This window comes from Neodiprion fabricii, chromosome 1, assembly GCF_021155785.1.
Source record: "Neodiprion fabricii isolate iyNeoFabr1 chromosome 1, iyNeoFabr1.1, whole genome shotgun sequence".
In the NCBI taxonomy this organism is placed as follows: domain Eukaryota; kingdom Metazoa; phylum Arthropoda; class Insecta; order Hymenoptera; family Diprionidae; genus Neodiprion; species Neodiprion fabricii.
Window position 1 is genome coordinate 21,477,784 of NC_060239.1, and position 16,680 is coordinate 21,494,463.

At 37.7% G+C, this 16,680-nt stretch overlaps 1 protein-coding gene across 2 annotated transcripts in view; it reads left to right on the forward strand.

Annotated features, from left to right (window-relative positions):
• Positions 1 to 634: 634 nt before the first annotated feature.
• The window catches only part of LOC124188034 (sodium-coupled monocarboxylate transporter 1), a 78,033-nt gene continuing 61,987 nt past the window's right edge, over positions 635 to 16,680 (forward strand). The window contains exon 1 of one of the 2 annotated variants that reach the window (XM_046580297.1): positions 635 to 1,157. The gene's annotated coding sequence lies outside the window, so the exon portion shown is untranslated. Of the gene's footprint in view, positions 1,158 to 5,127; positions 5,230 to 16,680 lie in introns of those variants that run through there. The other variant, XM_046580300.1, reaches the window with a different exon arrangement.

Here is a 16,680-nt window from a genome sequence, read left to right on the forward strand (position 1 = left end):
AAATGTATACAGAGAAGGGCACAAAATGTGCCAAAAAAAGAGAAAAATCGTTGCATAATGGTGCCAATCTAGAAATATTCGAAGTCGAAAATAGAAGTTTTGAGAATTTTTTGGGCATTTTCAGACCATATAAACAATCTTTTAGTTAATAATAAAAAAAAAAAAAAAAAAAAATGAGAAGTGTTGAATAAAAACAGTAAAAAATCAGTTCATCGTGGGTCCGATCTTGAAGTATTTGGAAAAGAAATAAAATTTCCGAGAATTTTGAAAAAAGGTTCTTTTTAAAATCATTCTCAGTACTTATAAATAATTGAACAGTTGAATAAGAAATCTGAAAAAATTGAGGATACAGTTTCAAAGTTGGGCCAATTATTGCGGATATATTTTCAAAGAAAATGAAAAATGGCGAGGGTGAGACTTTGGTTTGGTTCGCGTAGAATTCTGCATGTGCGAAGACCCGGTCAAGTATAGAATCGTGTTTGTACACAATAGCGATTGTGATTAGAGCGGGGAAGCCGCGCATGTGACCGCGTGTAAATGTGGAAGAAGGATGCCCGATGGTCACGTGTAAGTTTCGCGTGCGGCGTCGGTTTTTAAACGAATCGGCGTCACCGCGCAACGTCCAGTGTCTGATTCAAGATCGTCCGGTAGAGACGAGGAACGCGTGACTCTCGTGCTCGACTCCGAGTCGATGTCGTGGATTGGTTTATATCAGTGTTGAGGTCCCGCGCGAAGAGAAACGTCAAGAATCCGTTGCTCGGGATTCGAGGTTTTTTCAAACGTGCTTCGCGAGTGCAACGACGAGTGAAGTTAGGACCGTCTGCGATTGTCCGCGGCCCGTTGATCAACATTCAAATCTAATTATAAAACTTTGACGCACCGCGATCTTTGACCCCCTCAGTCTCACTCTCGTGTTGACGTTTAATCATTGCTCGAACAAACGTAAATTCAAACTCAACTCGGAGACGCTATCTGTAGACGGCACACCAACTTTGTACTCTCCTGCACCAACCGTCCGTCGGCCACAAGCGTTCTTATCTACTTAACAAACTTCAACATCGACTTTTGACTGCCTGCGTTTCCACGCTGCCGATTACGCCGCTCACGTTTTCAGAATCAGTGATCACTCGGGCCAACTCAACGTCGTACGCTTCTTGGTGAGTCTCGAAGCTTGTTCTCTAATCACTTAATAAATGGTTTTGTCAAGCAAACTTGGTGCGCGTACGAATCACATGCCCGCATACCGGTCTTACGGTGAAGTAAAGACTATCGAAACTGATTAGAATTAAATTGGACACGATTGGTTTAATTGGTGAGTAGAGAATTTAGTGGTGGATTATCGCGTTCAAGCTCGCCGTAACGACGAACGATCTTCGTTCGGAACTTCAAACTTTAAATATTTTTATGAAATATTTGTGCACGAAAGGCGATGGAAACTGACAGAAATTGACCGATTCAATCGGTGGATCCCGTCGTAATAACCAACGGAAAATATTCCCGAGTTTAAATTTCTTTCTTTCTGGTATGGAATTTGTCAATAGCACGCTATCATTCTGGACCAAGATAATTGTCAAATGCCAATCCGTGTTTATACTCCATAGACCCCAATGTCAGACGGTACGGGTACCCAATTATCCCACGAATGTTTCAAAGATATTTAAAGAACAGACTACGACAGAAAATTTAAACTATATACTCTGAAAATTATCGACGTTTCTTCAAACGTGATTTTCTGATTTCACAGAATTACGGTGCTGCACGTTGCAACGAATGCAATGACCTTTCATTCAAGGTAGTTCCCGGTCGAACATCTTGAGAAAACCGGATTGAATAACAAAAAAAAGACATACATAGTATCAGAACTGAAGAAAATGTCTGAACGATTTGCCTTGAACCTGCAAGCATACTTTGAAAATGAAGTAACAACTTTTGGTTAGTTTCTTCTAGGAGTATTCTGTACAAAAAAAGCGTCAACTTTTTAACAAGAATTTCGGATCACCTTGAAAACCTCCGTTCATAGGAATATGGTATTATCGTAATACCGAGACTGTCTCATCGAATATCAACATAATCGGTTCTGCATTTTCTATCGGGGATAATTAATGAAATTGATACACGAAATTTCTCGGTACGATCACACTAGTTCATTATATACACTCATTTGTACTCAATGCCTACGAATATTTGTACAGAATCCTGTGTGAATACACCTGGGTAACATATCTAACAAAAATCACACGCATAAGCAATGTTACAATTAGTTAACCATCGATACAACTGTTGACCGCAACGTCCGCATCAAAACAATTATACTATCCAACGCAACATTTTTTCCAAGTTTTAACTTTGGCCGACTTTGTAAGTCGAAGACAATTTGCACAGCGTATAAAGAAATTATTGCATCTGACGAAGCAACGACGACTCATAGTGCATTATTGTAAAAAAAAAAGCCGTTCCGCAACACCTTGAAAATTCTTAAACTCGAGCAACTGCAGCAGCAGCAGCAGCAATGCGTGGAGTCGAGAAATACCTAATGAGATAATTTCACAGACAGTCCATTTATTGTACGTAGGTGTGTCTCACCTTGTGCATAAATCTTGGAACAGTCACGGCTTCCCGATAAGCTTACAATTAGAGTATCAGGTAAACATCGGATAAATCTGAAGCGAAAAAAAAAAGGAGAGGATCGTATGGAAACTTTTGTAGATTAGCAACCCATCAGGACGAAGGTGAGTCGGCTGAGTGGTAGATAAGAAATTCCGAGTACAGCGCCTATCTCAATCCCGGAAATCTGAAGAGCGATGCCCTTTCCAGAACTGCAAGCTGTGTGCGAACGATCGAGAAACGTTGCGGTGTCGTGTGACGGTGTTCCTTGCACAAGTCGACGTCTTTCTCAAGGTCACGCAGTGCAACGAACCCTTCTCGCTTCCACGAACGACCGTTTCTTGGAGTCTGGTGAAAAGATGCGACGATCAAGTTGACGAAAATTGTCCAACGCCTATTTTTCCTTTCCGCATGACGTATGTTGTGTGCGTGGCACTAGGAGTCCCGTTATACTCACGTGTTCGACGTCAGCCATGACCGCAGGGCATGCTGTTGTGAACCAAGGATTTGAAGTTGGCTGAAGGCTTGAAAGAAATTTAATATTATTATACCTTTCACCTTACGTTTGCTTCAGTGCCGTTCAATTCACAGAACTGTGCGAGTTGACTTTACGTGACGAATTATAGTTGCCCCGGGGACACGTATTCGCGATGAGTGATCAGAGGTTTTAATTCATGGAAATCCAAACCATTCGATCGATATCTTAGCTAATTCAGAAGCTAACGTTATTTCAGCCGGGTTCGTAGGTTCAGATCGAGAATCAGGAGTGTAGTTACAATATTTCGAGTACTGGTCATTTGAAAGCCAATAAATTCGATATTCTTCGCATTGTCATTTTCTACCTGGATTGGAAACGAAAAACGTTGAAGGCTGAAAATATTGTGAAACCTGTTATACAAAGACTTAATTTCTCGAATCTGGTAAAGACGGGGAATTCCTCAGACGTAAATCGTGTACGGTGTGTAAAAAATTCATTCGGTTTATTCAGACGGCATAAATTATGACTCATTTATGCAATAACGAAGCAATACTATTTACAAAACGAAAAACTTAATAGCACCGATTCGCTTCCGACCACAGATAAAGGTATGAGAAGGTCTTTCGTCTCCGTCACATGGTTTTATATAGACAACGAAATTGCGTCAATGCTCAAAGTTTGAGCTGAGACTCGCAAAGCTTTGCCAAAAACGTTTCGTTGCATATCTTGAGACCAGGAAACGGTATCGCGACGTCGTACTTTGTTGTCCAAGAAAAGATAAACGGATGAAACTAAAAGGGTAATATTTCTCTAAAAACGTTACTACTGCTGAGGACCGGACGCATCGATTCTACAGTCAGCCAAAAAGGGTTCAGACGAAAGCCGATGAAACGGGTAACAGATTAGAATCGAATATCTGTCTATCAGGTTGAACTTTTATAAAATTCAACGACAGAAGTAACGCGAGCTTGAAATTTATCGAAACATATCAAGTACCCAGTCGACGACGTAGATTCTTCGAAAGGATGTCGTTCCACTGAAATTCGACCCGGTCAACTGCAGTTGCAATTTACAAGTTACAAAGGACCGCGTGACCGATGGATGCATCGGTAATCGAGCTTCGTCGACTTCGTCGAAGTCCGTATAACTCGGCACTAGGAGCCAGGTAGTTTGCAAGGCAAAGTAGAGCAGAGGCACGAAGTTGCACAGGCTGCAGCATGGTGTGAAGTGGAAGGCGTTAGGCGCGAACCGCTGCAATCGAGTCGTTTGACCACGCACGGGCAAGAAGCTCATTATACTGGCAAATTAATTCTATCGGCGAACTTTCCGCGTCGGTGTGACGGCACTGTAGCGTATTATTAGAATGTAGATCAGTATTATAACTGAAGTTGGTAGATCGGCGGTCCGACGAGAGCCTCGATAAGTCGGACATCAATTAGACGAGCTCTGAGAGTCACAGAGACCCGCTTTACTCACTTGCACGCATTCGTTGCGTGCTTCGATACTTGTACCAGGGAGGCTTCGGTCTCCTCGACGGATGACTAATAAAAAAAAAATAAAACGAAAAAAAAAAAACAACTACGGAGAAGAAATAAATACCCGATGATTACCGACACTCGGCGACTACGGTCCCTAAACTCGTGGAATGTTTGGCTTCGCTCTTGCTCTTCGGTGAGCTACGCCGTTATCTAGGCTATTTTAGTCCCGGCCAGCAACTACTGTTCACCCAGGTCAGTTGCAGCCTCACACTTGTTAGGCGTGTACACCATTTCCGTCGGGAAAAATGATATCCTCGTTTTCGTCGACAAGTGTATGTGGCTTTTCACTCGCGGTTTGTACCGTTCTAGATCCGTTCTGAGATGCTTTAAGATCAGGTTAATTTCAACGACGACTCGGTATTTGTCCGTTATGCACTCGAATGCTTGATACCTGCTAGGAAACTATTGGTCCCCGTCCAGTTGGCACATCGCTCATTTCTTTCGCGGTATAAAGCTCTCGACCTCGAGCACAAAAACTGCACCGCACAAGCTGTACGCATTTCGCAAGCTTGCTAAAACTGTCCCCCGCTCAAGTTTAAGGTCTAGTTAGTAAAATTCGTTTGAGATAGACATCTTTCATCTCGAAGAATATCGTCTGGAATGCGTTGAGTAAGTTTATTTGAGAAATTAACGATAGCAATTGTAATTTATCCATGACTGTGCAATTACCCAGAGGCGGTGGGAATATGAAGCTGAAGCTAGCGGTCAGATTAGCGGCTGAACGTGTTAAATTTTTTGGATGTAGAAAAATGCAGTTCAGTTTCATCCTCATAATTTTACGAAAGTATCGAGGGTTCGAGATATTTCACAAGATTTTAATTTTAAGACTTCACTACCTTATTCGAACGAACATTGAAACGTTTGGATGCTAATTCTGACTGCCAGCTTCAACGTCGTGGCGTAAACTAATTATTAATCAATAAATACCAACGGAACTAAACGAACGCATGCATCTTCTGTATCCATCAGTTTTTCATCCTTCCTTTCAGTCTGGGTTCGTTTAACGTATTTTCTTACTAGTTCTGCAAATTTTTCATGTACTCTTGAACTTGTGACGCAACTCTACGTGTGTGTGTGCTTTATTCGTGACGTACGAATATACATAATAAGTGTTTCTCTAATTTAATGTATTCGCGTAGCTGATGCAGTTATTAGGAATTACACGTGCTGTAAGTTTACATCACCGGATTCGTAATAACCCAATTCAGGAAGTAAGTAGTAAAAATTTAATTCGAAAGATTTTATGTTTCCTCAAAGCTGGTCGTCAAAGTTTTCCGTCGGAAAACAAAGCAATTATATGTGAATCGTGAAGGTCTAATCAGATCCTGTTTCATTCGGAAATCAAATACGAATTGCCGAAATTCCGGGAAATGATATCAAATGTGATAGTCGTTCTGAAACGACGAGAAACGTATCTTTGGAATGAAAACAACTTACGTTTAACTTAACGAGTATCACGATCACATGAAAATTCCATATTTTTGTGCCATCTTATCTGAGATTACTTTACAGGAAAATAATTTTCTCGTCATTCAGGAATACAACGAACTGCAATTATGGAAAATATCAAATACATGCGACATCTATTACAGCATTCACTGAGAGAAAAATTTGCACATATAGTTGAAAATCTGTATAGTTGAAATATTATAGTCGTGCCGATAATTTTCACGGTGAAATATACTCAAATTATCGTGTGGCGCACTATAAACGCAATATCAATTTTACCATAAACTTATAGTTGATGCAAGGACGTCAAAGGTACTATAATAATACTACAATGAACTATATTTTTGTTCTTAATGTTCACCATGTATGGACATTGATCAGAATTATTTTGGTATTGTGCCGTGAGCTTGGTTCTTTAGTCTTTGACAGTACAGAATATAGCGCAATCAACTAACTTATAATAAACTATTTACGGATAAGAATTTGGACCACCCGAGATGATTCATACAATTTTTGGCAGAGTTGAATGCACCATACATAGTTTGACTCGACTTAAATAGGGCTAACGCTAATACAGTAATTATTCAGACAAGATCATACGAACATAGTTTCAACAACTATACATACACTGTTGAAAATATTTGAAAATCCACGACACATTTACAGCACAAAAGTGTCGTTGAATTACAAATTTCGTGTTATAAAGTGAATTGCTAAGAATTCTCAATAAATGTGCATTCAAATTTTGTCATTTTGCTTAACTTAGTTGGAAATACGCAAAAGGGTGTTTGAATTTACGTCATTGTGCAGTAAATGCATTAGGTATATTTGTGAATTTCATTTACGATACTTGGAATTTACTAAACATTCTGCTGAATTCACTTGATAAATGGAATAATCTTATTAATCAGTTTTCAGTGACTGTACCAGTCATGCTTGAATGGACCGTACATTGTATTATGAATCAAAGTCTTAGATTCCCGTAAAGTAGTTTAGCGTAGTAGGTAGGGTGCCCGTCTTATAATCCGAACATTGCGAGTGAGAAAAGGGGTTCGAGGCCCCGGTTAGGAAAAAATAATGCGCCAGGTTTTAATCGATCCAAAATGCGTTTTCGACGGTTGTAGCTACTGATAAGTTGTGAAAATGGTGTCTGTGCTCACGAAAAATCATTGACATGAATTATCTACGATTTCCTGGTCTATTTTTTTCCATTCCACAGTTTTACTGTACATTTACGATGAAGCTACTCAACTCGCATAGTAAAGTTAACAAACTGCAATCTAAAATTTCTGTATTGAATTTCCAAATTATAAACCGAGTAACGATAAGTTTATCGCGTTTATCGCACTAGTGTTTAAATATGGTCACGTCTTCGTTGTTGTACCGTTAACCATACAACTTTTGTCATATGTAACGACAAGTTCATAGTTCGGAACAACATAACGCAATAAGTTCCATTAACTATAAATTCGTATTGTCCCCTGAGCACGCTATTTGTTACAGTAAAGTCAATCACATTTTTCTCTGAGTGTTGAATTTGTTGTAACACACGTGAAATTATACCACACGTTATATCAGCCGTAATTGACTGTACAGTGAGAAAAAATTTCAGTTGAGGTTACCGCTAAGTAATGGTCAACTATTTTCATTTTTTACCACAATCGAAAAATATTGTTCTAGGTACAAAATAAAAATTAGTTTTGTACCTGTTACCAAAAAGTCTGGTATTCGTTACTATTCTTTCTCGTTATGATCTGTTACTACATTTTCTTGTAACTGTTGCGAAAATTTAATGCTTGTGCAACAATAAATTGATATTAAATTCTTATTTAATTAAAAAAGTAGAGTAAACCGAAGAAACTGATTTTTCTTTGCAATAACCAAAAAAGGATCGACAATATCGCAAAACGGTTACGCGTACCTCGTTTTCCGTAATTTCAACAATACTCAAACAGTTTTTTCAACGATACCTGTTTTACTGAATTTTTCTAGTTACTATAACAAATGAAATTTTTCTCAGTGTACAATAATTTGAATCAAATGAAGAACTAGAATTCGCGGAACCGTATCAACTTCCTTTCCTTTTTCCTAACTTCTATAATTCTGGCTATCTCCATCGTTTCAATATCTCTCCACTCTCCTACTTCATTTTCGCCAATTTCGTTGTTCGCGTCTCTGCAAGTCAGCAAAGATTTTCTTTTTGTCCTTTATGCTGTAATTATTATCATTTGCTATTCACACCAAATAGCGAAGGTCGGAACAGGCGCAGTCACATACGAATTGTACACACACACACACACACACGGCTAGTTTCATAAATAGCGGACTGATATTCAAATGTGATTCAAATTTCCCGCCTAATGGCCTCGTTCGCGTTTCCGTTTCCGTTTCGCGCGTACAAAAGAACCACCGCGTGTCCGCCCGTCCTAGAAGGAGTTAATCTTTGCCGTTGCCGAACGCGGGTTATTTATGTCGTTGGACGCAAGATGTTCATACACTGCCAACGCGTCCCACTCTGCACGAAATCATTCTGGGCGCTGTTTTGGTACCGAGGAGGCAGGAACCGAGCCAAGTCGCCGAGAGAATATCAAAGTACAATCAATTGGTTCATATTCATCGTCGCTGGATTGTATTCGAGAGAGAATAATACCGGAAACGGAACCAAAAAGAGATGAAAATGGGGGGGAAAGAAAATGAACGAGCGAATCTCGATTTCAATTTCAAATGCTCAGTTATTCTGCTGCTCCCTATATTCCTTGCAGTGCTGTGAGATTAATCGATTAGTCAGCAGCTTCGATTAGTCGATTACTCGACGGTTTTTATTCACATGCCGATTGACGTGAAGAATTATTGTGAGGCAACTTCCATAAATCGATTGATCGAAACCGTCCATTGATTGATTACGCGAAAAAACTATTCACCGAAATCCTTGATTAATCGATCAATTCGAAAAACGATTATTCGAAAAACTCGATTAATGGTTTGAACGATTAATCGCACAGCACTAATTCCTTGACTCTAATATTTCGCAGAGGCGATATTTGCAATTGCGTGAATCGAACTATAGTAATATCGTTACAGTTCGTTTATCGTTTCCGACGATGGATTTTGTATATTACTCGTGAAATGTGATCTCGTAGGTATAACTTGAATCTGCGAGGCTAGTGATTCGCGTTTTCTTATTCTTACGGTCTCGAATTCTCTTAGGAAAATAATTGCAGTACGAAATTTTCGAGATTTTCTGATAAAGTTCAGCGCATTAATTGGCTACAATTGTAGAACCGCGTGGAATAGATTTCTGGAAAAGATCGTTCTTGTATACGAAGATAATATCAAACTGGTCACGTCTCAAGAAGTCGCTAAGTTCATGCTAAAAGTTTTTCGTAAGTAATATATATCCTCGCAAAATATTTCCTATAGAAATATTAAAAAACTTTAGGATAATAAATACTAAACTACTGGAAAGTAGTTTCCAACTACAAATTTTCACCTTACATATGATGGCAATATTTATTCTCTATAGTCGGGTGTTGTTCTGTCCCTGAAATCTTTTTCTCAAGAACAGATGGTTGAGAAAAGTTACATTGTGCAAATTTTTATTGAACATATGTCAAAACATTCGTCCGAAAGAATTTTCTTTTCCTCCGTAACAGCTGATGAGTAGTCATTTTCACGATATTTGTAATTTTTTCTAGCATCGAAGTAGATATGTAAGGGGGGTTCTGGCTCAATCTGCCTTACCGACCGAGTATATTCGAGTACTCGGTCGGTAAAGCAGATTGAGCCAGAACCCCCCTTACATATCTACTTATCGAGATGAACAGGATGAGAATATTTAACTTACCAACTTAGAATATCTCTACTTGAACGTCATCCTTGGGAAATTGTCTTTAGTTTTTCAGCTCTGCGTAATTTTGCGCGAACAATCTTGAAATATTCTCACACTATTTTATGAATAAAATAATCATATCCAAGTTCAGAGCCATTGAGCACGAACTAGCCGTGATATTACGCCCAGATTACTCAGATTTGAAACCAGTCGTGAACTTGAAATTAGAATACAAATTGCAGAGAGCAAAGATGTTAATAACTAAGTATCATGTAATTCACCGGCCATAACCGTGCTGTTTGAATAGGAGGGATATGAATGAATTTTTTGAGGCAAGATCGCGTGCTCTTGATTAGGGAAAAGCACCGTCATCTATAAGAATGCCACAATGCATTTTATAATAATCGCAACAAAGCACCTCGGTTCTCCTTTTGTTACCTTTTTTAATGCAAGATTTTCCACGATACCCATAACCCTTTTTCTCAGACGCTGCACAACGTCCTGTAGAATTTGTCTGCATCCTCGATTTTCGGTCTGACGACGTTTTCAACACTTCGCTTTTGCCAAACTTGAGTAACAATCGATACCGCAGTTTTTTACTTTACGCAAACCGAATCCAGTTGCCTGAAACACAAAGTGACGATGGAATGGATCAGCGAGTTGCAGGCCGATAAAAGCCATTTGTGATACAGTTTTAGACTCGTAGAAAGTGGACCATGCGCTGGAATTGCATATCGTGCAATTTTAGTAATAACTAGAAGCCAAGCTAACGAGTAATCAGATCATGCTAAAAGTTGTCCTGCAGATTTCGAAACCATAACTTGACCCGCGTAAATCGAACGTGGTGAATTTTAAAAGATAATTTTCACAATCGCAGCCGACTGATAATTTCAACGTTCGTTCGGACATTAAGTGGTGGTTCTACCTATAATTGCCAAGAATCAAAAGGTTACGTGGATAATTATACCGCAATAATGATAACCAGGAGACATCGTTCTTTAACCAATCATCACGTCACGAAGATTTGCATTTTTATTCCTTGGCTCGGGTGGTACAGAAAAGTCAAGGCTTGCTTTTGTGATAATTGAGAGTTCATTGAGCCGACGAATCGTTTAATTTCGTAGTCCGAAAATTTCAGATTTAAATTGAGTAGAAGTTTATATGCACAAGTCGATCGTGTATCCGACGCTATGTAATTGCTCCGTAAGATGATGTTGAAATTCGTGATTTTGAAATTTCCTTTCTCTCAGAGAGATGAATCGTCTTGTTTGAATCTAATTGAAGCGACCTTAATCGCGGTATTCACAAATTAGTTTGATCGTTTCACATTTTTACTCTTCCATTTTTCTTTCTCTTATTTTTTTCACTTCACGCCAAAATGATATAGATGCTTGAAACGCAGTTAACGTTTATAGGAGCAAATAAAATGTCAGATTTTCGGGCTTATACAACAGCATATATCTAGGGACGGTAAAAATAAATGGTGAAAAAGCCTATCTTTCAACGATTCGGGATGTACAAGGATTTCTATCAATAAGAATACTGACGCGTATCGCAAGGCAAGGATATGCGCTCATCCGCTCGCGTCTATCAGCCTTGAGCCTCTCCGCAAGGCGGTTGCAACTTGTGGGACGAGAAAAAAGAAAGTTTCGGGTCAGAATGATGCGGAGAAGATTTTTTGCGGTGAAAAATGTCGCAGGATAAACGCCGCATTAAATAACAAAGACGTGGGCAGGAAGGGGGGAATAAAAACAAACTCGGGACCTCTTGAGCTGCTTTTAACCCTTTTTAAAGTGTACGCAGATATAACGACAACGTGTAAATGGGGTATTTCCTGCTAATTCGACAAATTGTGACCCTACTTATTTCTTGTTTCGCTGGAACGTTTTCAATTGATAATGTAGGAATTCTCAAACGCTGTTATTTCTTTCTTTTGTTTGCGTGAAAATATCTTTGAGTTACGAACGTTCAAACCTTTTTATATGCGAACCTTTTTTATATTCTAAAAAAAATTTGCTGACATTTTGTTCTTTATTAGAATCGTCTAGCATCAGTTCCACGACGCAATGATGTTTTTCATATTTTTTCTCTGGTTTGAAAATAATGGATTATCAAAAATTAACGTTCAACGTTTTTAAATATTAGGTAGCATTTTTATACATTTTCAACTTCATAACGAGGCGGTTGAAATCTTTTTTTTTTTTTTTAACGCTTGCAAATCTTGAAGACGTACAAGTTAAAGTGTATCATATTATGATCGATGAAAATCGTGAAAGTGCCTGAAAAATTAATTTAATAAGTAATCAAATATATCACAAGGCTTCCAGCAAATATCCACGAGATAGCGAATGAGATTTTTGTGAATTCAATCAAAATCTTGATAACATGTTGACGTTACTTTTGAGTGATGAAATTCTTTGGAAATGTAATAAGAAATGATAAAGAGAATAATTCCACCTTGTGCACAATTTCAATGTGCCTTTCGTGGAGTGCAAAATGGTTGTGAATTTTTTTCAGAAATCATTGAATCGTTATACTTTGGTTTTCAACAATCCCTAAAAAATTTCATAAAAAAAAAAAGAAAAAAACATTTCATTATGGAACTCATCCTCAAATGATGAAAACAAAAACTTACCTTCGTAAGAGTTGTTCGAAAATTCAAAAAATGGTGGAACTCTGAGAAGGACTGAATGTACGTTTAACTCAAGAGTATTTACGTGAAAATAATTTTTTTTCAATAAATAACGGGTGTCAGAGACGTTTTGAAAAGTTTTAAGAATAATAAAAATGGCGGGGATCAAAATCGGACGATTTGGCAATGAATGCACCATATGTAGATGACATACACGTATCACGAGCGGAAAGGAATGGCATGGTTTGTCTTGAGAAACGGTTGTCGATTTATTTGTAAGAATTGCAAGAAAAATACGAACATTTTCTTTCTTTTTCTTTCTTTACTTCTCGAACTTTTTTTCTTACGATTTTCTTCTTCTCTTATTTTGCTTGTCTTTACAAGGTATTGTGAAACTATGCGACAAGAATCAACCATGATGAACAACTATTTTTACAACAGCGAAGCTATTTTTATTCACAGAATATCCGAATCTTTATGAATAATGTATCAATAACAATATTCGTAACTGTTCAGAATCATCTCCCACTGTAAATGTTGCTATAAACAATTGTGAAAATAGTGTCATTTCGGGGTGACAACTATAGGCTTTTTCTTATCAAACTTTTCCTTCTTTATTTCTATGCCTATTGAAAATCTGTTTAGTTCAAAACATGCAATATTCCGTCTTCTGCGAAACAAATTTTGAAAAATAAGTTATTGCCAAAAGGTTTATAATCGTTCAGGTAATTACTTTCGAAAGTAGAATTTCGACATGCACAAATAAAAAATCGCAATTAATTTTGATACGCTTTAAAGTCACCAATAAAAATGATTAACTTTCGAAAATACTATACAAATGTGACGTGACTACAAGTATAATCAAGGGGGTAGTCTTCTATCCCAATGATGGTTTTAGATGATTTTTTTTCATAGTAATAATTATTTAATAATTTCAAGTTTTTCACACATGAAAGAGAAGATTGTAAAGTAATACGGGATACTTTTTTTTCGTTTTTGATGGTACATCTTGCCGGTATGGCCGCCAAAAGTTACCCCTATTTGAATTTGGCTGACATTTTACAAAAAAAAGAAAAAACTGTTGCACCTATCAAGCTGAAATATTTATGACTTATTCTGCATATATGTATATATAGTTTTAGCCTGAAGTACCATCGAAATCATTTATTAATATTTAATCCATTATTTCACCAATTTAAGTTGACAAAAACAAATAGTAAATTTTAAAAGTCCATCATTTAAAATTTTTTTTTAAACGAACTTACATAATTCTGCTTCAGCCGATAGCAACAAGTGTATTTTTTAATAATCTCTGTTTTTTTCAAATACTTGAAAATTAAGATATCGTTTTAGCCAGATTTGAATAGGGATTTTTTTTCACCATCAAAAACTATCAAAAAAATATTCTCCGACACTTTTTAATTTCCTCTTCCATGTGTAAGAAATTTCAAATTATTAAATAAGTTTTACTATTGTAAAAAAATTATCGAAAAAAGTCATTGAGATTGGAGACTACCCCCTCAATTTCTAGCTCGATTATTTCATAACTTTTGGTAAAATATCAGGGTACAGTTCCTCTTTACAACGAACAGTCTGAAAATCTCGAGAAGCACAATTTACACATTAATATTTTTCTGAATAGCGGACAATATCTTTAGTCCCGAAGATGTCCGCTATTGGGAAGTTTTACTGTACTGCATTTCCTTTTCACTGGTCACGTCAACCTTTGTTTGCAAAATTTTTCTTCAATTCTCTTAGCGATTGAAAAAAATAATCCCGAAAATACAAATCGAGTAATATTTTTCTAAATCTTCCGCATCACGATAAGCTTGCAAAAACCGATGATCAGTTACGAAACAGGTCAGTTTAACATAAGTAAAATACTTTTCGGACGGATGTCTACCACACGAAAGGTTGGTCCGTGTGTATAATTCAGGAATCATTCCCAAATCGACATGCGTAACAAGACGTCAAATCGGTCTCGGACGCCAAGAACTTGGGCTGACAATATTGGAACACGTGTTATTTTGCCAGACTGCAACGTGTTCGGAGAATAAAATAATGACTCAATTCAATCGGCGCGGGGAGAAAGGAAGAGAGATGCATCTGGCCGTCTACTTTGCGATACGCATATAACGATGATGTGTCGAGTCGCAGGGCGTTTCGTCTGACGCAAGCTTGGATGGAGGGAAAGGAATTTCGGTCCATTCTGCTTGGGTCTGATCGATTGTTTCCACTTGATATTTAAGTAGAAATTTAATTTACCGCCGATCAATGGACGTCCTTCTCAAAATACAAGGCATCTCTGCGACGACGAGTAAATATTTTAATTAGAAAATGTGGGAAACTTGGTTTCACGGTGTTTCGAGAAACAGTCGTTGTAATATCATTCTTATGTAGTTAGCTGACTCACTGAATAAAATATTACTGTTTATTTGCACATCTGAAGTTCACCGGGGAACCTGCGTCTCACCTTGCAATGCATCCAGACCACGTTCGCCAATATTCGACGAAGAGACACTCACGATGCAATGCGACGTGATCAGCCACACGGCGGCACTAGTTTAAATACGCTTACACTAAGTAACGTGAGATAGGAACAGGTTGCACTTTTCGAAACGTCTCCTTTCACGAACAAATATAACGGTGGTTGATGAAGTTTGAGGCTTTGACGTAGAATGTATTGTTGCACCAGCATCAGATTGTAACAATAATTACTAGAAAATATAGTGCCGGAAACCATATTCAAAAAGAATATTAGATTTTTTAGTTACAGCTATAAAGCACACTTTCATTTTATACCTAAAACTGTATTTTTCGGATATGGTTGGATCTAATAGTATATTTTTTGAGCAGATAGCAAACTCGGTCTTGTCAGGCTGAGCGTAAGTTTGCAATACGAGTCGTAGGTGAGCCGAAGACGAATATTGCGAATACGCGAGGCGAAAAGATCGTTGACTCCTTGATGAACGCGATTCTTTGTACAGCAAAACTGTACAAGGCGTTTTTTCACGAAGCACGAAATTGAGGCTTTGGTCGCGTAATGTCGGATTTTTTCGCGACAGCGCATGCGCGTAGTGCGGAAAACACCACTTTTAACTCCTGGGGCTTAATAAAGTGGTATTTTCATTAGTTCGCGCATGCGTATTCGCAGACTCACTCAACCGTCATAAAAACGGATACTTTTGTGTACGGAAAACACGCATGAAAAGATGGGTAAAACATGCTCGCGTTATATAAAAATAGTTTAGCGCATAAAAATAGGTGTATAATAACTACAACTAGACATTTTTGAAAAATCAATTATCATTCCAACCTGCGATTCATTCGTTGTTGATTATCTGGGATTAAAAACTTCCCGGTACTCTGTTTTCAGAGAAGAAATGAAGTTATTGTAATCACACCGAAAACAGAAAGTTAAGTTTTTGCGAGATCTCGGCGTTTCAAGATCTACAGAATCATTTCCAACTATTTCAGGATGGATGTTTGTGTGCGTGTGTGCGTGTACGAGCAATTTTTGTGTGCGACGCTATCTCGAGAACGAATTACCAGATTTCAATAAATTTGCTCTCAATCGACGTGGCTTTCGATCGGTTCAGCAATTTTCGAATTATTTAAATGACAAAAGTCCGAAAAATAAAATGAAAATGATGATATCTTGAGAATGGATGAATGGATTTTATTGAAAATTGCAACGTTGGGTTTTTTGGGTAACTGATAACGAATACAAGGTCAGACTTCGAAAATTTGCAATGGTGAATCCGATATAGTGATTCAAAGTCAAAAAAATTGTTTTATTTTCATGTGATATGTTATCTGAGGGCTTTTAAATCCTTGATCATGAATCTGAATTTATACGAAATTCGAATTGGATGATAATATTTTTTTTCCGTGAACTTGGAACCTGCAGTGTAAAAACTGCGAGTTCAAGGACTGGCTAAAGAACCTAAAGCCGCTTGTTTTCAAACTGATTTGGATGCATTTTTTATCAAATCAACGAAGGATTCATTTTCGAAAATCTGGACTCATTCCCAACATTACGATAATTTGTAAGCCATTTCGAATTTCAACGGATGATAATCTGTCCGAAATAATCAGCTTTGGAAATTATGAGCTATACGATGCACATCAATTCGCTAAGCGATGTATA